The 27,497-nt window shown below is 40.8% G+C and overlaps 1 non-coding gene across 1 annotated transcript; it reads right to left on the bottom strand.

Moving 5' to 3' along the window:
• Window positions 1-3,186: 3,186 nt before the first annotated feature.
• Trnas-cga (transfer RNA serine (anticodon CGA)) lies at window positions 3,187-3,261 on the bottom strand. The gene has a single exon. It is a non-coding gene; the product is annotated as a tRNA-Ser (tRNA).
• Between the last annotated feature and the right edge of the window lie 24,236 nt (window positions 3,262-27,497).

Genomic DNA, 27,497 nt, shown 5'->3' with positions numbered 1-27,497 from the left:
CATCAGACCCTCTCTTGCATCACACCAGGGTTTTATACGTACAGTACATTTTTTACTTCATAGTTATATAAGAAATTACAATTTTAGTATGACAAAGAGTATTGAGTGTTTATCTCAAGATTTTTTATTCACAACGACAGATGGTTTCGTTTTACTTTAACATTTTGGTTGTTTTCGCTAGTATGTATTTTACAGTTTAAATTACGCGAGATTTTCACGCATAACACTAGTGCCCTCTCTCGTTAGATGTGTTCCGTAGCGCAAGCTTCATCTGCTTGACACTAGGACACAGGTAAATTGGTTTCACATTTTCTATTTTACGTAGATGTTTTTAAATGGTTCTGATTTGTTTTATTTATTGAGACAGAAGGTTTGAATTAGCACAACTTTTAATTATTCTGATGCGCATGGATTTTAAAGTGCGCGAGTATCTGGCACATACCACAAGTGCCCTCTCTCGGCGTAACTATCTGCCCGAGGGCTTTCACACCCTCGGCACGATAGTTTATAGGCGAAGTACTAATGCTAAGCTGTGTTCAAATCGACACTCTGTCCATAATCATGTTGTGTAAATCGAGATGATGTTTTAACTACTGTCGACGCCTTTGGCACAATTGTTTTATTAACCTCCATTGCAGGATGTAATTTTAGTAAGTCAATAAAAGTTTTTGTGCCTGTAATACTCCTGTAATTTTACGGTTACTTAAGCTATAGTTTTTTCTTTCTCATTTCCGATGCTGTTTTTGCTAATGAAAGTGTCTTCCTCTTCAGGGTATTTTACTTCTGATGAAGGTACGTGGTCAAGAATTTTAATAAATCTTTATCCTGCAACTGTTTTGCCTGTCATCATTTACCGTGTTGAGTGTTTATAGTGACAATGTAGGTACTACTGTCTTTGAAATAACAAAGTTACTACTGGCAGTAGTTTTACTAATGCTGCTGCCACTAATAGTGATAATGGTAACAGTAATACTAATAATGAAAATGATAAAATTAATGATGATGTCAGACATAAAATGAATTAATCGGTGTACAAAATAGATGTTTCCTCATATAGCGAGTTCTAGGGATAGGAAATGTAAGGAGACTGAATTAGCTAAGAACACTGCGAAATTAGGAATATCTATTTGGAAAGAAGGATTTACAAGGATAACGAGTGAGTACAGGGACAATGATAAACTGATCATTATTGTTACTTTAGTAGATATGTGATTAACTGTCTTCTGAAACAGTAGATGGTATTCAGTTATCTAATATAGTGCGGGACGTTATTCCGGAGTCGGGTTTCTGCTACTGAGAAGGACTTCGAATAAAAGGATGGACGATGGAGTCGGTGTTTCTGCCATGTTGTTCAGTCAAGAGCGTTAAGGTCGAGGAGAGATATAGGGGAAGTGTACGTTGATAAGACAGTAGAGAAGAAAGAGGATATGCAAATCTCTGCACTTGTCTGCACCCAGCCAGGATAGCAGAGCATACGATGGCAAAATATCATCAAACAATCGAACATCACAGATATAGTGGACACAAGCATTCGTAACCAGTTCCAGGCACCGTGAGCTTTCCTGAGAAAGGCCTTGCACGATAACATTGCTATAATCGATAACTGGGAGTATAAGTGTTCGTACAGATTTCTTTTTTGGTCAAGAGGGACGAGTTCTTTAAATTTGTGCAGGGCATGGTGAGATGCTGTCGCCACATTGCAGTTACGTGCTCAGCCGAATTTAGATTTTCGTCTATTATGATTGCTAGACACTTTGCTGAGGGAGAGAAGTTGATATTTGTTCCATTTGGATTTAAAGATGGCAAGGATTCCAGATAATTTGGGATTACGAGCCAAGAATGACCTAGCAGGATCGCGTGGGCTTTGGACGGGTTGAGCTTTAAACCTATTTCCTGCTCACAGTTTGATAATGCATGATGGTCGGTATTGAGGTTCTCGATAGTTGTCTTCAAGTTTGTTGGTTTGGTCTTAGATACAACTGGAGGTCATCATCCTACATGTCGTATTTGCAATACGACAAAACGGATGGCACATCATTGACATATAATGAAAAGAGTTTAGGACCTAATAGCGAACCCTGGGGGACACCTGGTACCACCTACCGCTGTTGCTACTTGATGGTGCCGGACATGACGAATTCCTGGCGAGACGTCCGGTATGAGTGAGAGCATTTCACTGCAGTTATCAAGAAATTCAAGGTGTCAAGTTTTGCAAGCTGTATTGAACTCGCTGGTGTCAAAGGCTAAGATTAAGTCAAAGAAGCATATGACAATCGCCTCTCGTGCATCGATGGAAAGCTTCTGGTCTTCTGTTACTTGTACTAATGCAGAAGTTATGCTGTGATGTTTTCTGGATTTTTATTCTTCTGTTAGGTTGTTTGTGGTTAGACAGTGTGTTAGCTGGTCCTAGACCATATATTCAAGGCCTTAGACAGTGCAGGAAGAACGCTTACAGGTCGGTAATCACAGGGTGCTGTGGCAGCGTCATTGTTAGGCAGTGGCTTAACTAGCCCCTGTCTGCAGGCCTCAGGGAAAACACTTGTGGTTAAGGAGTGGTTGAAGCTGCTTGCAATAATGGGCAGCAGTGGGTCAGTAACAAGCTTCATTATTTGGTCTGTGAAGCCATAGTATCCAGTAGATGCTGATCTAATAAGCATGACGGCTTTTATGGCGGTACTGCTAATAACGTACTTTAGATAGAATTTTTCGTGACTGGTGTAGTTTATGTCCATAGAGCAATCAATGAGTCGTTTCGTTTGTGGTTTGGATGTGGTTGTACGCAATGTAAATTACCGGTTCAGTTTTTCTGCTGGGACAGTCTGATCAACTGCAGCTGCTACGTTGCCTATAAAAAGAGTACGCAGATATGAAACTTCCTGGCAGATTAAAACTGTGTGCCCGACCGAGACTCGAACTCGGGACCTTTGCCTTTCGCGGGCAAGTGCTCTACCAACTGAGCTACCGAAGCACGACTCACGCCCGGTACTCACAGCTGTACTTCTGCCAGTACCTCGTCTCCTACCTTCCAAACTTTACAGAAGCTCTCCTGCAGAACCAGCACTCCTGAAAGAAAGGATATTGCGGAGACATGGCTTAGCCACAGCCTGGGGGATGTTTCCAGAATGAGATTTTCACTCTGCAGCGGAGTGTGCGCTGATATGAAACTTCGTGGCAGATTAAAACTGTGTGCCCGACCGAGACTCGAACTCGGGACCTTTGCCTTTCGCGGGCAAGCGCTCTACCAACTGAGCTACCGAAGCACGACTCACGCCCGGTACTCACAGCTAGTTCTGCAAGGTTCGCAGGAGAGCTTCTGTAAAGTTTGGAAGGTAGGAGACGAGGTACTGGCAGAAGTAAAGCTATGAGTACCGGGCGTGAGTCGTGCTTCGGTAGCTCAGTTGGTAGAGCACTTGCCCGCGAAAGGCAAAGGTCCCGAGTTCGAGTCTCGGTCGGGCACACAGTTTTAATCTGCCACGAAGTTTCATATCAGCGCACACTCCGCTGCAGAGTGAAAATCTCATTCTGGAAACATCCCCCAGGCTGTGGCTAAGCCATGTCTCCGCAATATCCTTTCTTTCAGGAGTGCTAGTTCTGCAAGGTTCGCAGGAGAGCTTCTGTAAAGTTTGGAAGGTAGGAGACGAGGTACTGGCAGAAGTAAAGCTGTGAGTACCGGGCGTGAGTCGTGCTTCGTTAGCTCAGTTGGTAGAGCACTTGCCCGCGAAAGGCAAAGGTCCCGAGTTCGAGTCTCGGTCGGGCACACAGTTTTAATCTGCCAGGGAGTTTCATATCAGCGCACACTCCGCTGCAGAGTGAAAATCTCTTTCTGGAAGACTACGCAGGTTTTTCCATAGGACAATTGATCTATTTCTTTTGTCGTTTAGTGTATAGGCGTACCTGATTTTTGCACTTCTCACAGCCTGACTAACTCTGTTCCGATTTTGCTTGTCCGTCTTGGTCATTTTTACACTCATGAAAGCGATATTCAAGATTCACGATGATGCTGTAGGCAATAAAAAAATTTCCGACAACATAGTGAAACGCGATACAGCGATACATTAACTGATCACAGGTATTCGGACACCAATTAGTAGACACTGATGTAAGTTGCGTCCACCTTTCCTCCTTTATAGTGGCTTAAACTCTGCTAGGGACAATTTTTATGAGGTGTCTGAATGTCGGTGGGGAAATGCCATCCCCTTCTTCCTCAAGTGCCGAAACTAGAGAATATAGTGATATTGGAAGCTGGGGTCTGGAGCGAAGACACTATTTTAACTCATTCCGAAGGTGTTCCATTCGGTTGAGGTCGGAACTCTTGGCAGACCAATCCATTTCAGGAACATTTCTGTTCAAAAATCATTGTCTCACAGATGTGGACTTAGTTTCCGCATGATGAGCGATGGCCCACAGTAACGTTTCCTTGAATCTAAACTCCATTCATCGTTCTCTCATTTCATAGCCATCTTACCTCCTTAAATACAACTAAGATCTTTTGGTTTCTTGCTCGTAATTTGGATGCATCCTTTGTGTGGCACTGTCAACCACGTGTTGTTTTTGAACCTGGGTTTTGCAGTTCAAGAGCCTTTCTATTAGAGACATCAAAACTCAGTATAACTAACACCTTTGAGCATACTAGCGATTCTCAACAAACTGGTTTTTTTGCTATTAATGTGTCCTACTTCGCGGAGTGGTTCTGTCTTTCCCGTGTCTATCCATCGTCTCCCTCTTTAAGTGCATGGTATAACGAATCCCTGTACCCTTGACAATCGTCTCATCGTTCAGACTTTATTAAAATAATCGTGTTTTGCTAGTTGTTATGAATTTGGAATTTCCCATCTTTATGTGTGATAGATTACGCCGATGAATCGATCCTATTCATTTCACTAACTTCTAAAGCATTAAGTCGCACACTTCTTGCTCATCATTTAATAAATTATATAAGGGATCTTAGTGAACTGACATATGTTTGTGACGCAATGAATTTTTTCGGTTGGGGAGGAGATTCTATGCAATAAATGTTCAAGTCTTGGAACTGATTTCCTAGTTGATTCTGTCAAGTTCTCTATCTGTTAACATTAGCTTGCATTCAAATGATTACAAAACCATAATAATGAATTAAAGTGGGTCCGCCTTCGCGCAAGTAGGCAATTACCGTTTTACTTTGATAACCTAAAAACGTTTCACCACATTTGTGCCATCCTCAGTGGGTTTTGGTTTCTTGCTCACGAAGTACATACATACCGTTTTTATGTAGATTATGAATTAGGAAACAGTAGATTTTGTTGTTATTTAAAACTACATTTCTGCTTTACCTTATTTTTTATTTTATTTTTTGCTATGTGTGTGTCCTGTGTCTGCCAGCATAAATGAACGACAGGTTTAAATTAATACACCAGTCATCTGCAAACCTAGGGATGGCTGAATTGAATTTTGTTATAGGATAGAACCTTTAAAATATATATATTCCAGTAAAATCGTGGCACATGCCCCTGCAAAGTCTTACCGCTGCTGTACCTGAAACTTCCTGAGCTGTGACTGATAAATATTTGTCTGGCAAATATGTTTTTGTAGTTTGTGTATTTAGAATGATCTGTGGACCTCGGTAAAAGTTTTGTAAGGCTTTGGTATGGAGAATTGTTTGGTATGGTTTGTGGTTTATAGATCGTGTCGTGTATTTTAATAGAGAGACCTCTCAGAGCGTCTGAATAACATATTACCTCATACAAGTGGTATGAGAAACGCAACACTAGAGAAATGAGATACTTGTGTGGTCGTACAGAATCCCAGGCATTGTGTCCGCTGCGTAAGTTGAGTGTTCCGAAGGGTAGCAGCCTTTCTTTGAGACATGTGTTGTGTATGAGCAAGTATTAAGAGATGGGAAACTTTTGTCCCTCACAAGCACTGAAGATACTGGCTATGAAAAGTTTACTTTTAAGTTCAGAACGGCGCCCCATATTGTGGATTAGGCTATCTAGGAGGCTTCGTGGCAGTTCCTCCTATCGCTTGAATAGCACCCTATGGAGGTGCGCAGTAGTCGATTGTAGTGATGTTACTACCGGAGTACTTCGATAACGGCAGCCCAAGAGTGCTGTCAGACAACAGTCAAAAGAAAAAAGGGGCCGCTCTAGACATACGTTGTCCTGTTGTTAGAGGTACTGCGGCAGCTGTGTCATTTGATGGTGCATTGTTGCCGTACACTTCCAACAGCCAAGCATGAATTGTTGCATCATTCGCCTTCAAATGCAGGTAATGAACTTCAAGATTATCTTAAAAAATTAAAAAGAGAAAGAAGGTTAAGTGCAAGTGCACCAGTTTGCTTTACTTCTGGATTGTCTGTTTCTGAATGTATAGTCTCTTTATGAATGTAAGCTGCTACAAACCAAAAAATTCCATTCATAGTAAAGAAATACTTACGTAAGCTAACCTCATTTTTACAGTTACTAAGTAAATCTGTCTGTGAATATGAGAAGCAAATCTGACAGCGAGAATGTAAATGAAAATATATCCTACACCAAAGTCTTCGTACTAATGATTAAATTCTTACCGACTTTTCAATTCTATTAACAGTGACTGTGACAAAACTTTTTAAATATAGCATCATGATTTGTAAGTCTGTGTTGAAGCACGAGTGCCTAACTAAATGCTGCTTCGAAAAAGTAAAGTATGTTCATTCGTTACCTTAAATTCCAGTCTTTTTCAAAAGAGCATCTATCGTAGTAAATCCATCTCACTCAGTGATAATACTACTTTTGTAATAATACATTGAAATGCCAAATAAGCTGTTACACCAGCCTAATATCGAGTAGGACCCACGCGAGCACGCATAAGCGCCACAACACGTCGTGACATGGACTCGACTAACATCTGAAGTAGTGCTGGAGGGAATTGACACCATGCATTCTGCAAGGCGGTCCATCAATCCCTAAGAGTATGAGGGAGCGGAGATCTCTTCTGAACAGCGTATTGTGAGGCATCCTAGATATGCTCAATAATGTTCATGTCTGGGGAGTTTGGTAGCCAGCGGAAGCGTTTAAACTCAGAAGAGTATTTCTGGGGCCACTCTGTAGCAATCCTGGACGTGTGGGGTGTAGCATTGTGTACTGAATTGCCCAAGTCCGCCGGAATGCATAATGCACATAAATGGATGCAGGTGACCAGACAGGATGCTTTCATACGCGTCACCTGTCGGAGTCGTATTTAGAAGCATCAGGGGTCCCATATCACTCCGACTGCACACGCCCCACACTATTACAGAGCCTCCACCAGCTTGAAAAGTCCCCTCCTGACGTGCAGGTTCCATGGTTTCATGTGAAAAGTCCCCTCCTGACGTGCAGGTTCCATGGTTTCATGTGAAAAGTCCCCTCCTGACGTGCAGGTTCCATGGTTTCATGTGAAAAGTCCCCTCCTGACGTGCAGGTTCCATGGTTTCATGTGAAAAGTCCCCTCCTGACGTGCAGGTTCCATGGTTTCATGTGAAAAGTCCCCTCCTGACGTGCAGGTTCCATGGTTTCATGTGAAAAGTCCCCTCCTGACGTGCAGGTTCCATGGTTTCATGTGAAAAGTCCCCTCCTGACGTGCAGGTTCCATGGTTTCATGTGAAAAGTCCCCTCCTGACGTGCAGGTTCCATGGTTTCATGTGAAAAGTCCCCTCCTGACGTGCAGGTTCCATGGTTTCATGTGAAAAGTCCCCTCCTGACGTGCAGGTTCCATGGTTTCATGTGAAAAGTCCCCTCCTGACGTGCAGGTTCCATGGTTTCATGTGAAAAGTCCCCTCCTGACGTGCAGGTTCCATGGTTTCATGTGAAAAGTCCCCTCCTGACGTGCAGGTTCCATGGTTTCATGTGAAAAGTCCCCTCCTGACGTGCAGGTTCCATGGTTTCATGTGAAAAGTCCCCTCCTGACGTGCAGGTTCCATGGTTTCATGTGAAAAGTCCCCTCCTGACGTGCAGGTTCCATGGTTTCATGAGGTTGTCTCCATACCCGTACACGACCATCCACTCGCTACAATTTGAAAGGAGACTCGTCCCACCAGGCAACATGTTTCCAGTTATCAACAGTCCATTGTCGTTGTTAACTGGCTCAGGCGAGGCGTATAGTTTTGTGTCGTGCATTCATCAAGGACACAAGTGGGCCTTCGGCACCGAAAGCTCATACCGACGACGATGCGTTGACTGTTTCGCACGCTGACACTTGTTAATGGCTCAGCAATTTTTCGGAAGGGTTGCACTTCTGTCACGTCAAACGTTTTTATTCAGTCGTCGTTGGTCCAGTTCTTGCAGGATACTTTTCCAACCGCAGCGATGTCGGAGGATTGAGATTTATCAGATTCCTAATGTTCATGGTAGACTCGTGAGATGGTCGTACGGGAAAATCCCCACATGATCGCTACCTCGCAGATGCTGTGTCCTATCGCTCGTGCGCCGCAGTAACCGATCGAACAACTTCGCCAGGCACTTGTGTTATATAGGTATTTCCGGCCGCTGCGCCGTATTCTGCCTGTTTACAAATCTCTGTGTTTGAATACGTATGCCTATACCAGTTTCTTTGGCCTTTCAGTGTAATAACTTCCATCAAATCAATAAAATAATTCTCAGGAGCACCAAGTTATACGTGCTTCCTGTAGAAGATCACTGCCACGATATCCGGCTACATTTCCATGTCTCCTCTCCTCGCGATCAACACGTAACACCCACGCATCTTCGCAGAGCAAAGATGACCAACTAGTCTCCGGGCAGCGCGGCGTCTCTGACGTGGCGGCGCGGACGTAACTAAAAGAGGCAAATATTACATGCGCTCTCTAAGACAACCCAAAACAAGAAAAATTCTCTAAAAATTATGTACACACACCTTTCAAACTTCATTCTGTTTTGGGTCTTCTGGCGGCGTATAGTACCGTGACACGGGGATTTCAGTGTTTACCAGGACTGTAGGTATGTAGTGTACCTGAAATAATTAAGTATCTATTTTTAGAGCTGATAACTAAAATTTTATGCTACCTCTTGTGCATTCATTCTAGCAGCTTCGTCGTCAGGTTAACTATATACAGCTGAGACTTACTTGTGAGGATGAAGCTAAATAAAGTGAATCTCTTTCCTTAAGTCTCCTGTGGTACATTAGATTAAATACAGTAATAAAGTTATGAGGCTGATGTACGTCTCGTGGTTAGCTTATTGAAGTTTGGCGATTTGCGTTCAAATCACCGGTATTTTGTGGTTTGTTTATTAAAACATCTCTTCATATGCTTTTATGGGCTGTGCTCGGCCCTCCACTTAATAATCCTAAAAGAGGCATATCTGTTTAGGGACATCTTTGCGGCAGCAGAACGTTTCCGCTCCTGACAGGTGTTCTATGAACTGACAGGGGGTTCTATCCTCCATGTTGTGTAGCGTTGAACTAGGATCATGTGATCAAAACTGTTCCTGAGACTACCTTTAAATTCCGAAACTACTATATTCTTGAAAGTAGCCATCTAAACAACTCCGAGAAATGGAAAGTTGAAACTCTGAGTCGGTTCCTGATTTTCCACGAGTGGGATAAGCATGAAGCACTGCCTGCGAAAGGCAGGTACCTGTATTCGGGTTCCAGCCAGCATAAAGCTTCTACATCCCATGACGAATTAGCACAGCTTACGCTCTTAAAGGTGTGAATAGCCACCATTGTCCGTTACAACACTCATATTGTACAGAGTAAAAAGTCTTGAAGTAACCAATCTTTCCAGTGTGCTTGAGCGCCTGATAGCATCGTGGAGATTGCGATACCGTTAGGAAATATACTCGTTGAGCCAATTCCCAAGCTCCATCAGGTGGTAGCAGGTAAAGCACCGGTATGTAAAGCAGGTACCTACGTTCGAGACCCCGTTTGGTACACAGTTTTTTCACAGGTGATCAGCTTTAAAGTGGTATTTAATAATTATTTAAACATCGTTATAACCAGAGGAGGGTTGTTCACAATGCAGTACGATACAAATGGGACTTGTTGCCTGATTTATATTCACACCAGGCTCTCTGCGTATTAGTGAGCACGTGCGAGATAAGTGGGTGAGCAAGAGGTCTGAATTAAATTCTACAAACGCTAAACGAGGAGAAATCCATTACGCATGACGGTACTCATTCGGTTCGTAATTTTACGTACAGCAGTATGAAGCATAGCATTGTTTGTTTCACGACAACTAAAGATGAAAGGAACTGTGTCAGATTGTGCTAATTACCGCCGGCCGGAGTGGCCGTGCGGTTCTAGGCGCTACAGTCCGGAACCGGGTGACCGCTACGGTCGCAGGTTCGAATCCTGTCTCGGGCATGGATGTGTGTGATGTCCTTAGGTTAGTTAGGTTTCATTAGTTCTAAGTTCTAGGCGACTGATGACCTCAGAAGTTAAGTCGCATAGTGCTCAGAGCCATTTGAACCATTTTGCTAATTACCACTACTTGCGTCACAGATCGAAGGGGGGGGGGGGGGGGGGTTATGGGCGCTCAACATCGAGGTCATCAGCGCACAGATCGAAAATCTCTTAGCTTGGGTAAAAGTGTCCCCTGAAAGATGACGACAAAATGATCAAATGCCATTACTTAAGGTGATGACAGATTCATTTAAATAATTCAGGATGAGCATTTATCGATTACTATGGCATGTGGCGTGGTCTCCAACAAAAGACCGATACTAAGGCACGAACGAACAAATTAAAATCACAGGGATTTTGAAAAGTTGCTCAAAAATATACTTATCTGAATTTAGAAAAAAACTTAAATCATGAACCACTAAGCTCGCTGATTTTCAAGTGCGCTTGGAAACGTTTCTTTAGAGTCAACCGAAAATATAACAACGACAATAGCTACTGAGCTGTAGCACTAAAATGAAAACCGATTGAAAGTGCTCCAAGATGAAATTACGACTCGAAATCCAACTGCAAACTGTAACTGTAAACTCAAGGAAAATATCATATCATACTTGCAATGCAATGCGATTACCAGAAAAGTGCCGGTGGGTCTCCACAGATCGGCGGACCCGATTTCGCTGAGGGCAGGGGATAGCTAGTACAGGAAGAGATGGGATAGTTGGCCCCAAATTAGTTTTCTTGTCATCAGTGCAACAATTTCTTTTCTGTGTACTTCATACTTGCTGAGCACGTCCTGTGACATATCTTTCACTTATTTCTTATAAATTTTTTAAAAGTATTATGCATTATTCAAAATGAGTCATTTGTTTTATGGAACTTTACAAAATGTGCGGATGGATAGATGACTGTACAACGTACAAAGCTTCTTGACGATCGTCTTCATATTTTTCTTGCCTTTTTAGGCCCATTTTTTACTCGGCACTGCCTGTAAACGTCTTATGTCTTGTTTATCTAAAGCTATCTTTTTTGTTTTCTCATAGGTGTTAACCCTTTACGAGGCTTCTGTGACACCAGATTGAACGGAAGTACTGTAGTGGTTATAACCTGTGCTCTTTTACATGGGGGGCTAATGAATCCAGCATCAGGACTCCTAATAACAACACCGCTGTCTTTGTAAACTAAAATGTATCATAGTCTAACATTAAGTGTAAAGTACTATATTAATACTGGAACATAACGCTTGATAAGTGTGTAATTAAAGAAAAAACATCATAATGACAGCATAGCTATAACAGTATTAAAAGAAACTGCTACCTCTAAAGCGTTGTTGTCTGCAGTGAAGACAAGATAACTTCACTGCTCACTGGGAAAACTAGCTATTGCATCAGCACTCCTTGCAGGCGTAACTGCGAATCAGTAATTTACTTGTAATTGATAAATTCACCACCAGAATGCGTAGCTTTGTTTATTAGAAATTGTAGGGGCTCAAATTACTAATAGGGACCCATGACACCATCTTTACTACTACTTTTACCTATTTCACCAAACGCTGGGCAAAGTGATGCCAAAAAATGGATCTTTGCTAATACGCAATGTGTCCTCCGTTAGCCGTACGACTACTAAAACTACTGCAGGGTTTATCTAGTTCATGCAGGGTAAAGTAGAGTCTCTGATCCCTGCAGAAATTAAAAACAGATTCGTCGATCCACTCCGTCAAGAAGATTTACAGGACACAAGGTGGATTGAAAGGTATCAATGCGTGATGAATTAATGCATTACGCCGCTCATCCTCCCTCCAGAGATTTCACATAGTAGTAAAAGGGTGAGATTCAAAGTTACTCGTGCATTTATAATGCGCTGGGGGGTGCGAAACGACAGATCATAAGAAATGAAACTGCAGCATCTCGTCAAGATCCACGTACTTTTTTCAGTGATCGAGAAAGTTCATTCCAGATGGAATTTCATTAAGTAGAACTCCTAGACACAGAAAACATGTAGGAAAGGCAAGTGTAAGCATAAGATGACAAATGGCTGATGATGATGATGATGATGATGTCTGCAAATCACAAGAGATGATGAATGTATGAGTTTGTCCGACAGTGATTTTGACTGATTCGAGATACTGTGTTAAGTTTTCGTACCTTCAGCTCACTTACGCTAACTATAAACACAGGTCCAAGAGTGCATGTCACCACGTCCACCCCCTCCACCACCCTGCTTCCTCACCCCTTACTTCCTCTCCCTCTGTTTCCCATCCCCGTCTCTCTCTCTCTCTCTCTCTCTCTCTCTCTCTCTCTCTCTCTCTCTGTGTGTGTGTGTGTGTGTGTGTGTGTGTGTGTGTGTGTGTGTGTGTGTGTGTCTATACCTTTCTCCCCTTGGGTGAGAGCGGAGCAGTTAATATCGGCAAGTGCTACAGGCCTGCACAGGCGTAGCGATGGACATAGCTCCCTGCAGTAATACAAGCGCACTACCTCCCGTGGATTTGCACATATACACTCTAACACAAAAAAACCCGACGTACCACGAAGAAATTACCCGAAAGGGACAGAAATCAACAGATGTGAAGTACGTCTACAGACAAACAAATTATTACATTTTTTTAAAAAAAGGTGGATGGTTTATTCAAGAGAAGCGCTTCACAAATTGAGAAAGTCAGTAACGCGTTGGTTTATCTCTCGACTTTATGCAAGTAGCTATTCGACTTGACACTGATTGGCTGAGTTTCTGGATGTTCTCCTGAGGGATATTGCGCCAAATTCTGTTCAACTGGCGGGTTACATCTTCAAAACCCTGAGCTGGTTGGAGGGCGCTGCCCATACAGCTCCAGACGTACACGACAGTGGAGAGATCCAGCAATCTTGTTGGCCGTGGTAGGGTTTGGCTAGCACGAAGACGAGCAGCAGAAGCTCTCGCCGTGTGCGGGCGAGCATTACTTTGGTGAAATGTAATCTCATGGAGGCTTGCCGAGAAAGGCAACAAAACGGGGGTAGAATAACGTCGACGTTCCGGTCTGTTGTAGGACGGCGCTTATGACAATCAAAGGGGTCCTGCTTATAAAAAGAAATGACACCCCAGACACTCACTCCCAGTTGTCAGGCCATATGAAGAGAGACAATCTGGTTGGCATCCCACTGCCGTGGAGGGCGTCTCCAGACACGTCTTTGCTGGTCATCGGGTCTCAGTTTCAGTTGGGACTGATCACTGAAAACAATTAAGTCAGTGAGACTCAGGCCGGAGACGTCCCTCGGGACGCCTCGGCAGTAGTGGGTACTAACCTGACTGTTGCTCGCCATATGGCCCGACAAGCAGGAGTGGTGACCTGGGGTGACATTTCTTTTCATAGCAGGACAACGTTAAGGTTGCAATCCGCGCCACCCTTCCAGCATAGTGGTAAGACGACGATATGCTACACCCAGTTTAGTTGACCTACAAGGCAAGCCATCCTGGGCTCACACTTCAGTAAGATAATGCTCGCCCACTCACGGCGAAAGTTTCTACTGCTTGTCTTTATGCTTGCTAAACGCCACCTTGGCAGCAACGTCACCGGATCTTTCAGCAATTGAGAATGTTTGGAGCATTATGGGCGGAGTCCTCCAATCAGCTCCGTATTTTGACAATGTAATGGGCGAATCTGACAGAATCTGACACGATATCCCTGAGGAGAACACCCAACAACTTTTGTCATTAAGTGCCAAGCCGAATAACTGCTTACTTAAAGACCAGAGGTGGACCAACGGGTTATTGGCATTCTCAATTTGCGAAGCTCTTTCTCTTGAATAAATAACCCAGTTTTTTGAAATTGCAGTCATTTCTTTGTCTGCACATATACATCACATCTACCGATTTCCGTCCCACTTGGATAATTTCTTCTTGGAGCGTCATTTTTTCTTGTCATAGAGTGTATTTATTTGATTCATAACACGGGTACAGCATATTGTTATGTTTTCAGTGAACTTCGTTTTTTAAGTACTCGCATTGTATCAATATTGAGTAAATGGTGTACACAGATAGGCGTTTTCGCAACTATGTTTGACAGTGGTATACCTTTTATCTTTTTTGTTTTTCTTTATTGTTATTTGTATTCTCTTCGCCCCATATGTGCGGGCATGGGCTGTCAGCGGATACAATTTGCCGCTCTCCAACTACATGAGACTAAAAACTTTAAAACTTGGTGCGGCGGGGCGGTTCTTTCCGTCCCTTTACGACGAACCTGCACGTACCTGTGAACATTGTCTCAGCAGGTCATCAGTAGGAAAGCCGAGTGAAACCTACTGTACTACGACGTGAACCAGGCTGCAATTTAAATCACTAATCTACGTTTCGGGAGAAAGATTTCACACAAATGAAAGATTGGAAATTTTGTCCTTAATTAATATATTCTGAAACTTAGGTGAACAAGTATCACTGCCAAGCCCGTGCTAGTCTTAACACAGTCACTCACAATTCCTTTCACTCACGTTAGCAAGTTTATGGTGTTGCATTTCCCGAGAACGTAATAGCTACAAAAATACTGATTGTTTTTGACTGAGAATGCTCGCCAAATATTAAGTATGTTGGTACCAAATGTAGTCACAGTTTTTAGCCACCGGCCTGTCAATACGCCATGCGGAATATATGTCTTTTCTCGTCACGAAATTCGCTTAAAAATTCCGAAATTTCTACACACCCATCGGAATAATTATGCAATCACTTTACCACACTTTTGATGTATGAAACACTGCTAGATCCGGCAACTTATCATTTCCATCGGAACTACTGCTACACACGTCCGAACTGTTTCATGGCTAGGCTCCGACTCTTCTCTAGAATACTCTAAGTCTTCTCTACCAGCAGAGAAAGGCACGTGAAGAATATTGCTTTGCCATTGGTCAGTTTACTCAACAGCCAATAGCAGAACAACATTCTCCCGCGTTAATCCGCGCTTTTCATCAATAACCAATCGCAAAATAGTAAACCTAACCGACTGCACTTTTTAACGACGTAATTATCTAATATGCTGAGGTTTTGTTTATGCGTAAAGTTATTTACTATTGTAATTTACACCTGAATTAACTTTCCCTTTACCATAAACTTACTCTACAAATCTATTCTACAAAAATCCCCTTTGTCCATATCCATACTACTTCGAAATGTTCCCACACTCAATCCTACTACATAACTCGTTAAACAATTATCTTCATATTAACCTTAAACCACACTCACGCATCTTTCATACTGCTAAAACACATTTATAACCTTTTACATACACAAAAAGACATAATAACCCTTTATTAAAATACTAGAACAGTCAATGAAAAACATTCAATTACTTGAGTGCACTCTAGTGGGCACAGTTGAAACTAAAATCGCAGTCCCCCTATCCAGTATTGTTCTCTATCGGTTGATACATAAACTACTTGCGCGTCCAGTCTCGCGTCACTATCTGTCACTATCCAGCTCTGAGACATCTCCCACTTAACCGCCTCCAAGGCAGGATCGGTATATGGCGCTACGCCTCACACCCCCTATGATTATGAAATTTGATTCCAAAAAATTTTAAAATTATACTAACCTCGATCCTGAGTTAAAATTACAAAATATTTCACAAAAAATTGTCATTCTTATGAAGCAAAATCACAAAGCTCTTACTTCGGACTTGGCAGTCTATAACTAATCTAGTCTAAAATCTTTAATTTCTTTGATAATAACCCTTTTTTACTTGAGAACATTTTTTGCAAATCTCTCAAAAACATTCGTAACTGTTTTAATATTTTTTTTTACATTTACTCTTTGAATGTCTTTTTTCAGGCACTGCGGTTGGTGTCCTACTATTTAATAATAGTATTTTTGCCCTACCTTAAAAAAACTGCACATAACTATTGCCTCTTTATTACACATTTTTCCGTAAGTCTGGATTATGGCACCTTGCATTGTAGCGTCCATGACACACCTCTGTTCTCCACTTATTGGTCCCTCCATGGTTCGTATGCATTGCTGTCCCTGAAACCATACTTCCGTCTAAGCCTACTTACTTTATATACATCCTAATACATAATTACTTATAGTATAGGAGATTGTTTACATTTTTTACTATTTAGTTTAGCTTGAATTCAAATGAAAGTAAATTAACAGAGTATTGCTTACTCAAATAAGGAAGATCAAATCTATTCGAAAATCTTTTCTAAAATTTACTTCTTTCCAAAAACTTAATGAATGTATAAGAACTAGTTGCTATTGTAAGCAAAGGTTATATTAATTTTTTCTGTTTAACTTTCACTCAACTTGAAAATATTTAATGGTAAAAAACACATTTCCTATAAAGCAATTATTTACAAACATTTTTATAGTACATAGTTACCACTTTTTATGTAGTGTCTCTCTTCATCACTTCTTCCTCATAGTTTCACCACTATATAACAGAAATCAAGAGTTGTTTTTATCAAATATACATATATTCTCCACATTCATTCATACTCCACTTGTAAAAAATATTCTTCACCTAGAACTCCTTTACTAACTGCGCTTGTCACGTCCAGTTACTCTCATATTTGTACATGTCACTCAGCCTTCAATCACAAACTGACCCCCATCTCTCTCGCCACAAAACTTACTTCATCTTGATCCAATGACTCCATCTTACACCTACAAAGCCACCTTCCCTGATAGAGAAGAATATTACAGAAGATAGGTTCAGCTCAGAATGCTTAGAAGAGGCAGTTTGGCAATGTTGTTGTTGTTGTCTTCAGTCCTGAGACTGGTTTGATGCAGCTCTCCATGCTACTCTATCCTGTGCAAGCTTCATCATCTCCCAGTGCCTACTGCAGCCTACATCCTTCTGAATCTGCTTAGTGTATTCATCTCTTAGTCTCCCTCTACGATTTTTACCCTCCACGCTGCCCTCCAATACTAAATTGGTGATCCCCTAATGTCTCAGAATATGCCCTACCAACCTATCCCTACTTCTAGTCAAGTTGTGCCACAAATTTCTCTACTCTCCAATTCTATTCAGTACCTCCTCGTTAGTTATGTGATCCACCCATCTAATCTTCAGCATTGTTCTGTAGCACTACATTACTAAAGATTATATTCTCTTCTTGTCTAAACTATTTATCGTCCACGTTTCACTTCCATACATGGCTACACTCCATACAAATACTTTCAGAAACGACATCCTGACATTTAAATCTATACTCGATGTCAACAAATTTTTCTTCTTCAGAAACGCATTCCTTGCCATTGCGAGTCTACGTTTTATATCCTCTCTACTTCGACCAACATCAGTTATTTTGCTCCCCAAATAGCAAAACTCCTTTACTGCTTTAAGTGGCAATACGAAAAGAAAATGAAATAGCACTGCCAGTAACTCGAGCACCTGGTGTTCGTCAAACACCTAGCATTGCATAGGTTGCCATGCCCTCTGAGGCCTCCAAGCTCAACCTACATCTACCTCAGGACTAATGTATCTTTTTAAATCAATAACATTTCTTAAACTCAATGGTTTCCCCGACTTCCAGTACACTAATCTATATGCATTTGGGTGTGGATTTTCAGTAATTCTAAATGGACCCATATATTAATCAGTGAACTTTTTCGTTTGTGCTGTAATCTTTTTTGATTTCCCCCTTGTTTTAACTAATACCAATTCTCCAGTTTGGAAACTTGTCGGTGGAGCCTTAGCATCATGGCTTCTTTTACGTTCCAATGCTTTATTCTTAATGTTTTCTCTAGCAATTTTTTCTTTTACACTCAGTGCCACGCCTACAATAATTGGAAACTCTACCAAGTCAAACAGCAAATTGTCTCGTCTTACCCCCTCACACTAATTCACATGGAGCAAACCCTGTAGCCTCATGCTTTATATTATTAATGACATTCTCACATTATTCTATATACTGTGCCCATGCCGTATGTTTTCTATGACAATAAGTATGACATAACCATTTCAACTCCTTCATAATTTTTCGCACACGTTTCCTTGTGGAAAATACCCTGAAATCTTTATGTGCTCAATGTTCCTGCTTTATAAACATTCCTTAAATTTGTTGGAGACAAACTGCGGACCATTGTCTGACAAGATAGCTTTTGGAACTCCTAGCACCACAAAATACACTTTCTGCAAACGATTTACTAGCACTTTCGCATTAGCCTTCTTAATTGGGTATGGTTTCACAAATTTTGTGAACCCATCTACCGACACAAAAACGTATTCACAACCCTCTCGTAACACAGGCAAAGGGCCGAACAAATCACAGGCTACCAGGTCTAATTTATTCAGTGGCTCGACACTGTACATGTCTCCTTGAGCTATTTTGTTATTAGCTCTCACTTTTTCACATCTGTCACACATTTCAACCCTTGCTTTTACTCGTCTCCACATATTATTAAAATTTACAGTTTCACTGAGTTTAGTTACACATTTTCTGACCCCATAATGCCCAAACTTCTTATGAATATAGTCAATTAATAAATTCACATGTTGATCAGGAAAACAAACCTTCCATTGACTATCAGTATTTTTTCTCCGACGGAATAAAACCCCTTGATGCATCTTATAATAATCGGCAACTTTAGGATAAGCTGGATTACCTAAATAACTTTTTACTATTTTCAAATTGTCATCTTGGTTCTGTTCCCTTCTTAATTCTTTACACACTTTTTTCAACTGTCCCTCCTCCTCACTCTTCATCACAGTTGCAAATACATGAAACCCTTCCATTATCCTCATTATCTTCTACCCCCCCTGGATAATGCATCAGCCACCACATTCTCAGATCCCTTTATGTACTTAATTTCCAGATCGTATTGTTGCAAGTATAGCTACCAGCTAGTTAGCCTGGGGTGTTTTAATTTGCACGTCTGCACATATGTCAACGACCTATGGTCACTGTATACAAATACTTAATGTCCCAACAGGTATTGCTTAAGTTTTTCTAATCCAAAGACAGTCGCTAATGCCTCTTGTTCTGAAATGGAATAATTTTTCTCAGACTGTTGCAATGATCTGCTCGCAAATGCTATGGTTTTATGAACCTCGTTATCTCCTTCTTCACACATTTGAAACAGCTCTACCTCAATCCCGTATCCACACGCATCTGCCATTAAGCAAATAGGCTTGGAAAAATCAGGATGATGAAGTATTTGGATTTCACATAAGGCTTTCTTTAGTTTCTCAAATGCAATTTGACATTCATTGGTCCATTTGTATGGTACATCTTTTCTCAACAAATTTAATATTGCGTTAAATAATTACCCTGGTACAAAACGCCTGTAAAATCCAAATAATCCAAACATCCCTCTTAAACTCTTTCTACTATTCGGAGCTTCGTATTCCATAATAGCCTTAAATTTTTCTGGATCCGGCATTATTCGTTTTCCACTAATAATGTGACCTAAAAATTTTAATTCTTTCTTAGCAAATTCAGTTTTTATCAATTTCAATCCCCCTTTTTCAGTAGCATCCAAAACTTTATTTAACAAAACGCAATGTTCTTCCTATGTGGCAGTTGAAATTAATATATCATCTACTTAGACTGTTATTTTCTTAAGTAGTTCATCCCCCAGCACTTGTGACATGGCTCTAACAGAAGCGCACACGCTTATATTTAAACCAAAGGGTACCAACTTATGTTGATAACAACTGCCTTCGAACAAAAAAAGCAGTATCTTTCTGGATTCCCTGGCCAGCGACAGATTCCAGTAACCAGAGGTCACGTCCATAGATGTAAAATAATTAGATCCCTCAAATGTTTGCAGTAACTCATCATTGTTTTCTGGCCGGTCACTTTCTGGTAACACAACTTTATTCAAAGCTCTAGCATCCAGCACTAGTCTTACAGATCTATCCTTCTTCGTAATCACGATTACCAGATTATTATATACACTCACAGCCTTTTCAACAATTCCCCATTTAATCATATTCTGTATAAGGTCCCTAACAGCTTCCCTGTGTCTTTCAGCGATAGGTATAGGCTTTTTGAAGAAAGGAGTGTCATCTTTTACATTTAAGTAGCATTCATACCCCTTGACTAAGGCAGGTTTATCAGAAAAAAACATTTTTATTATCTAGTAACACTACTCTTAACCGGTCCCTTTGATCCTCCTCTAAATCTGGCACCTTTTTCACTTTTTGCTGTATTTTTTCTTGTACCACCCACATTTCCTCAGGTTCCACCGCCCATCATCTCCATGCTCATTGTAGTCCCCCAAATCCTCTGTCCTTCTACAATACCTAACTGGTATACTGGCTACTTCTTCATCGATCACCTAGTCTTTTCGAAAAAATGGTACAATCACATCTTTTCCATTGATTTAAAAATTATTACACATTCTTTAAAATTTAATCTCACTTTGTAATCGTTAAAGGAATCTACACCAGTCAACATTGTTATACACAGATCAGGAATTATGAGGAAGTTATGGAATATTTCCACCCCATTTATTTTCACTGGCAATAGAACTTCATGTCCAACAGGTTTTTTCACTTTTCCAGTAGCTGCAATAATCTGTACCCCCATTACTGGCATAATTACAGGATCATTCTCCTTTTACAATGATTCTAACCAACCTTTACTCACAGCACATAAATCACAACCTGTATCTGCTAAACACTGTACCTCTTCATCACACACTTGCAGACTAATTATTGGTTGACTAAATACTTTCCTTTACTTGCTAGTATCAGCACCCTCCTCCAACAAGTTGTTCACAACCTCTCTTCTATCGAAACCTTGCCTGTTTCCGGAAATTACACAGATTTGTGCAGAAGCACCTTCACGACTTTTCTCCCCAATACTAAGTATTCTTTCCACTAGTGACAACTCAAAACTCCCTGCTGGCGCTTCGCTATTCTCCATTATAGCCTCTCTCTCTTCCCTTTCTCCACTACTAACTGGTCGACCCCCATTTTGGTCATCATCCTCCTGCTTCTCCCTAATAGCCTCACAAATCTCGTCATTTATAGACGCTAATATTTCCTCCACACTGGCATCACAAATTTCCTGTAATTCTGCAGCCTCTGAACTTTCTCCTTTCTCAGAACATGACTTGACTTCAACTTGGTTGCTATCCACTTTCTTGCAATCGGATTCTGTCACATCTTCCACTAATATACCATCCCTCTCGTCTGCGATAAAATGCTTATCTTGTTTTTGTCTATCTAAAAAATCCTCTAAACCTCCAATAAACGTACAGATTTTTTACGTTGCTCGTTTCGTCTGTTGCTACTACCTTCTCCTGTTCCTCCCTTACAGTTACTATTAATACATACAAAAGGTTTTGCTAGCGGGCTCAAACTACTACTTCCCGTCTGGTAAATGCTAGCCCTTTCACAGACGGCATTAGGTTTGACGGATTCTGTAATTCGGTATCCTTTCTTACGCTTACCCCTCTCTGCTGCTGCCTTTGCGCAACATCATTCTCCCGTACTGGAGAATACGATCGATAATCGTGCACCTGTCCCCCATTACTTCGCCTATCATTTGCAGGATAGCGCCAACTCCCGGCACCTCTGCCCCTGCCATTTACACGGAACACGCCAGTTTTGTTAATGTTTGCATTATGTCGCAGTCCTGCATCATTTGGTGGTCTGTCATTACGATTTGCATATTCCTCCCTATGCAGTAACTTCTCAACCCTCTCCAAATGACTAATGAACTTACGCACATCATCCCTCGGCGCTGAAATAAGTTTGTTCCGCCAGTGCGTAGGCAGTTTACCTTCCAAACCCATAACAATTTGCTCTGGCTCGATTTTGTTGTTTAAGTATGACAATTTTGTCATCCACTTTAACGCGAACTTTTTTACACTTTCCCTTCTGGGATTAAACTTTTCCTCCGACCAGAAGATATTTAATAACTCCATCTGTTTTTGCTTACCCCAATATTCTTTCAAAAATGCCTCTTTAAATTTATCCAAAGTATCGTACTATTTAGTAGCAATAACCCCCCAAGTTCTGGCATCTCCTAAGAATTTTGAGGTAATAAAACCTGTTTTTTGTTTGTCGGACCACAAACTAGGTAACACACTTTCAAAATCATTCTAAAATTCTTTTGGGACGCACTTCTCCTGTTGGATCAAAACGTAAAAACTGTCTGTTAGTGACATATGAAATTTCAGATGATTCTACCATGAAACTACACCCACTGCTGTTAATTCCATGTTTCGGGTTAGTTTCAACTTCGCATAGTCTACTGTCATACTCATCCAACCTACTTTCCACCTCTTCTACCTGGTTAGTTAGCTGAAGAACATTTTTTTCAGGCTCATCCACTCGTTCTGACACAGTTTTTGCTTCATTCATACATTTGTCATATTCAGAACTGATTTTGCTGGCTAACACTTTGTGATCAGTTTCACATACAGATTCTACAGCCGCTATTTTAACCTGTACTTTTTGTATACCTTCTTTAATTTCATCTACTCTTTGTTTGTTTCCAATAGCAACTCTATTCAAAGCATCTGTTAATTCACCTCTTACAATGCTAACAGATCTTTTGCAATTATTCTCAACCCCAGAAATTTTGTCCTCTATTTTATTTTCTAATGACTTCAATTCATTTTCCCACATTTCTTTTAAAACAGCAGTCTGCTTTTCAAGTTTTTCATTAAACCCCCTATTAAGTTTACTAATTTTTTCATCAAAACCACTGTCAAGTTTACTAATTTTTTCAGTAAAACCACTGACAAGTTTTTCGAGTTAACTATTAAATTTTTCAGCCAAATTAGATTGTCCTTTTATAGAGAACATTAAAGCGGCAAACATTTCCTGCATACTTCCTAGTTCCATTTTTGGCATCACTGTTTCTTGTTTACCTTCTTCCACTGGCACTATGCCAAATTTGGTATACACATTTGACACGTTTGCCACATTTGCCACATTTGATTCAATAACATTACTAACTTTATCATCACACAACTGATCGTTACTGAGTTCACGCTTAATGTCACTTTTGGGATTAGTATTATCCCCACTAGTTACATTAACAGACAAACTTGAAGCAGACTCAATTCCACTGCCCGTAAATAACATAGAAATATCATCAAAAACATCCCCTTTTATTTTAGCATCTGCTCCTTCTCTCTGTTCAGGTGTGCTAGTGTGTGAAGTACTCACACTGAATGAAAATTCTTCCTCCTTTACCGTAGTTACAAAATCTTTATCACTGCCATATTTCTCAATCTTTCAGCACACACACACAACAGATGTAACAAAGTTGACTTATCTTTTGTCGATTGCTGCCGCCTCGGCGTGTTGAAATTGCGAGTCAGATCCCCTACGGCTGCCGTAACAGTTTCCGGGCCTCCGCTCGCCGTGTAGGCTGGCCGCGCTGACCGGTTGTACTGCTCGTCGCCACCGCTTAACATGCCATCTCCTGCTCCACTGCGCTTCCGTTGCTACTGCAGCCGTTGCGGCTCATCTTCTTTCTTGCAGTTCCAGCAACTCGAAACGGTTCCGTTCAAGCTTCTGCTAGTACTGGTTCACTAAATTCTTTCATAAACGTTCACTGCTCAGTCCATCAAAATCTTCCTCTCGACGGCGGATACAAAATACTACGGCTTTAGTGTTTCCCGGCACCGATGCACCACGTGCGGCGGCGCGGTTCTTTCCGTCCCTTTACGACGAACCTGCACCTATCTGTGAACATTGTCTCAGCAGATAATCAGTAGGAAAGCCGAGTGAAACCTACTGTACTTCGACGTGAACCAGGCTGCAATTTAAGTCACCAACCTACGTTTCAGGAGAAAGTTTTCACACAAATGAAAGGTTGGAAATTTTGTCCTCAATTAATATATTCTGAAACTTAAGTGAACAAGTATCACTGCCAAGCCCGTGCTAGTCTTAACACAGTCACTCACAATCCCTTTCACTCACGTTAGCAAGTTTATGGTGTTGCATTTCCCGAGAACGTAATAGCTACAAAAAATACTGATTGTTTTTGACTGAGAATGCTCGCCAAATATTAAGTCTGTCGGTACCAAATATAGTCACAGTTTTTTTCCACCGACCTGCTCAATACGCCACGAGGAATATATGTCTTTTCTCGTCACGAAATTCGCTTAAAAATTCCGAAATTTCTACACACCCATCGGAATAATTATGCAATCACTTTACCACACTTTTGATGTATGAAACACTGCTAGATCCGGCAACTTATCATTTCCATCGGAACTACTGCTACACACGTCCGAACTGTTTCATGGCTAGGCTCCGACTCTTCTCTAGAATACTCCAAGTCTTCTCTACCAGCAGAGAAAGGCGCGCGAAGAATATTGCTTTGCCATTGGTCAGTTTACTCAACAGCCAATAGCAGAACAACATTCTCCCGCGTTAATCCACGCATTTCATCAATAACCAATCGCAAAATAGTAAACCTAACGACTGCACTTTTTACCGACGTAATTATCTAATATGCTGAGGTTTTGTTTATGCGTAAAGTTATTTACTATTGTAATTTACACCTGAATTAACTTTCCCTTTACCATAAACTTACTTTACCAATCTATTCTACAAAAATCCCCTTTGTCCATATCCATACTACTTCGAAATGTTCCCACACTAAATCCTACTACATAACTCGTTAAACAATTATCTTCATATTAACCTTAAACCACACTCACGCATCATTCATACTGCTAAAACACATTTATAACTTTTTACATACACAAAAAGACATAATAACACTTTATGAAAATACTAGAACAGTCAATGAAAAACATTCAATTACTTTAGTGCACTCTAGTGGGCACAATTGAAACTAAAATCACAGTCCCCCTATCCAATATTGTGCTCTATCGGCTGATAGATAAACTACGTGCGCGTCCAGTCTCACGTCACCATCTGTTACTATCCAGCTCTGAGACATCTCCGACTTAACCGTCTCCAAGGCAGGATCGGTATATGGCGCTACGCCTCACACCCCCTATGATTATGAAATTTGATTCCAAAAAATTTTCAAATTATACTAACATCGATCCTGAGTTAAAATTACAAAATATTTCACAAAAAATTGTCATTCTTATAAGTAAAATCACAAAGCTCTTACTTCGAACTTGGCAGTCTGTAACTAACCTAGTCTAAAATCTTTAATTTCTTTGATAATAATCCTTTTTTACTTGAGAACATTTTTTGCAAATCTCTCAAAAACGTTCCTAGCTTTTTAAATATTTTTTTTACATTTACTCTTTGAATGTCTTTTTTCAGGCACTGCGGTTGGTGTCCTACTATTTAGTAATAGTATTTTTGCCCTACCTTAAAAAAACTGCACATAACTATTGCCTTTTTATTACACATTTTTCCGTGAGTCTGGATTATGGCACCTTGCATTGTAGCGTCCATGACACACCTCCGTTCTCCTCTTATTGGTCTCTCCATGGTTCATATGCATTGCTGTCCCTGAAACCATACTTCGGTCTAAGCCTACTTCCTTTATATACATCCTAATACACAATTACTTATAGTATAGGAGATTGTTTACATTTTTTACTATTTAGTTTAGCTTGAATTCAAATGTAAGTAAATTAACAGAGTATTGCTTACGCAAATCAGCAAGATCATATCTATTCGAAAATCTTTTCTAAAATTTACTTCTTTTCCAAAAACTTAATGAATGTAAAAGAACTAGTTGCTATTGCAAGCAAAGGTTATATTAATTTTTTCTGTTTAACTTCCACTCAACTTGAAAATATTTAATGGTAAAAAACACATTTCCTATAAAGCAATTATTTACAAACATTTTTATAGTACATAGTTACCACTTTTTATGTAGTGTCTCTTTTCATCACTTCTTCCTCATAGTTTCACCACTATATAACAGAAATCAAGTGTTGTATTTACCAAATATACATATATTCTCCACATTCATTCATACCCCACTTGTAAAAAATATTCTTCACCTAGAACTCCTTTACTAACTGCGCTTGTCACGTCCAGTTACTCTCATATTTGTACATGTCACTCAGCCTTCAATCACAAACTGACCCCCATCTCTCTCACCACAAAACTTACTTCATCTTAATCCCATGGCTCCATCTTACACCTACAAAGCCACCTTCCCTGATAGAGAAGAATATTACAGAAGATAGGTTCAGCTCAGAATGCTTAGAAGAGGCAGTTTGGCAATGTTGCTGTGGTCTTCAGTCCTGAGACTGGTTTGATGCAGCTCTCCATGCTACTCTATCCTGTGCAAGCTTCATCTCCCAGTACCTACTGCAGCCTACATCCTTCTGAATCTGCTTAGTGTATTCATCTCTTGGTCTCCCTCTACGATTTTTACCCTCCACGCTGCCCTCCAATACTAAATTGGTGATCCCCTAATGTCTCAGAATATACCCTAGCAACCTATCCCTACTTCTAGTCAAGTTGTGCCACAAATTTCTCTACTCTCCAATTCTATTCAGTACCTCCTCGTTAGTTATGTGATCTACCCATCTAATCTTCAGCATTGTTCTGTAGCACTACATTTCGAAAGATTATATTCTCTTCTTGTCTAAACTATTTATCGTCTACGTTTCACTTCCATACATGGCTACACTCCATACAAATACTTTCAGAAACGACATCCTGACATTTAAATCTATACTCGATGTCAACAAATTTTTCTTCTTCAGAAACGCTTTCCTTGCCATTGATACGTAGATAAGTGCAGCGATGAGCGGATATAGAGTTCCAGGAACACAGGTATGATAGGAACGTAGCATTCGAGGATAGTGCATAGGAAGGTGTTTGTGTGGGTGGTTGTTTGGAGGAGAGGTACAGAAAGAGTGGAGAGGGATATGGTTCTAGATGTGGTTCTGAACCAAGACTTATGTAGTTGGTAGGTGAGGAGCCGAGAGCAGGGGAGCCATGGCAAGAGGAGGGTGATAGGGGTCTCCTAGATCTGGTAGCATGGGTAATGTACCAGGGCGGGTTTCATGGTCGGGTAAGGAAAGTGATCAAAATTTCGTTGGGAGAGGATTTTGAAAATGTGGAAGTGTAGTGTTGGGTGAATTGATGGTAGATGCGTGGCAGAGTACCAGGATCAGTGAGCAGTGGGGAAACTAAGGGTAGGTTGTGTCGAGTTTACGGGTAATGTTGTGTCTAGGCAAGACAGCCTAGACACAATGCGAGGAAGCCGAAAGGCACGCGCTTAAACTCACGCAGGATGGAGTGAGGTCTGAAACAGGATACGTAATGAATGCTATAAAGAAAAGTA

Source organism: Schistocerca serialis, chromosome 2, assembly GCF_023864345.2.
Source record: "Schistocerca serialis cubense isolate TAMUIC-IGC-003099 chromosome 2, iqSchSeri2.2, whole genome shotgun sequence".
Lineage (NCBI taxonomy): Eukaryota > Metazoa > Arthropoda > Insecta > Orthoptera > Acrididae > Schistocerca > Schistocerca serialis.
This window is presented reverse-complemented; position numbering and strand designations above follow the sequence as displayed.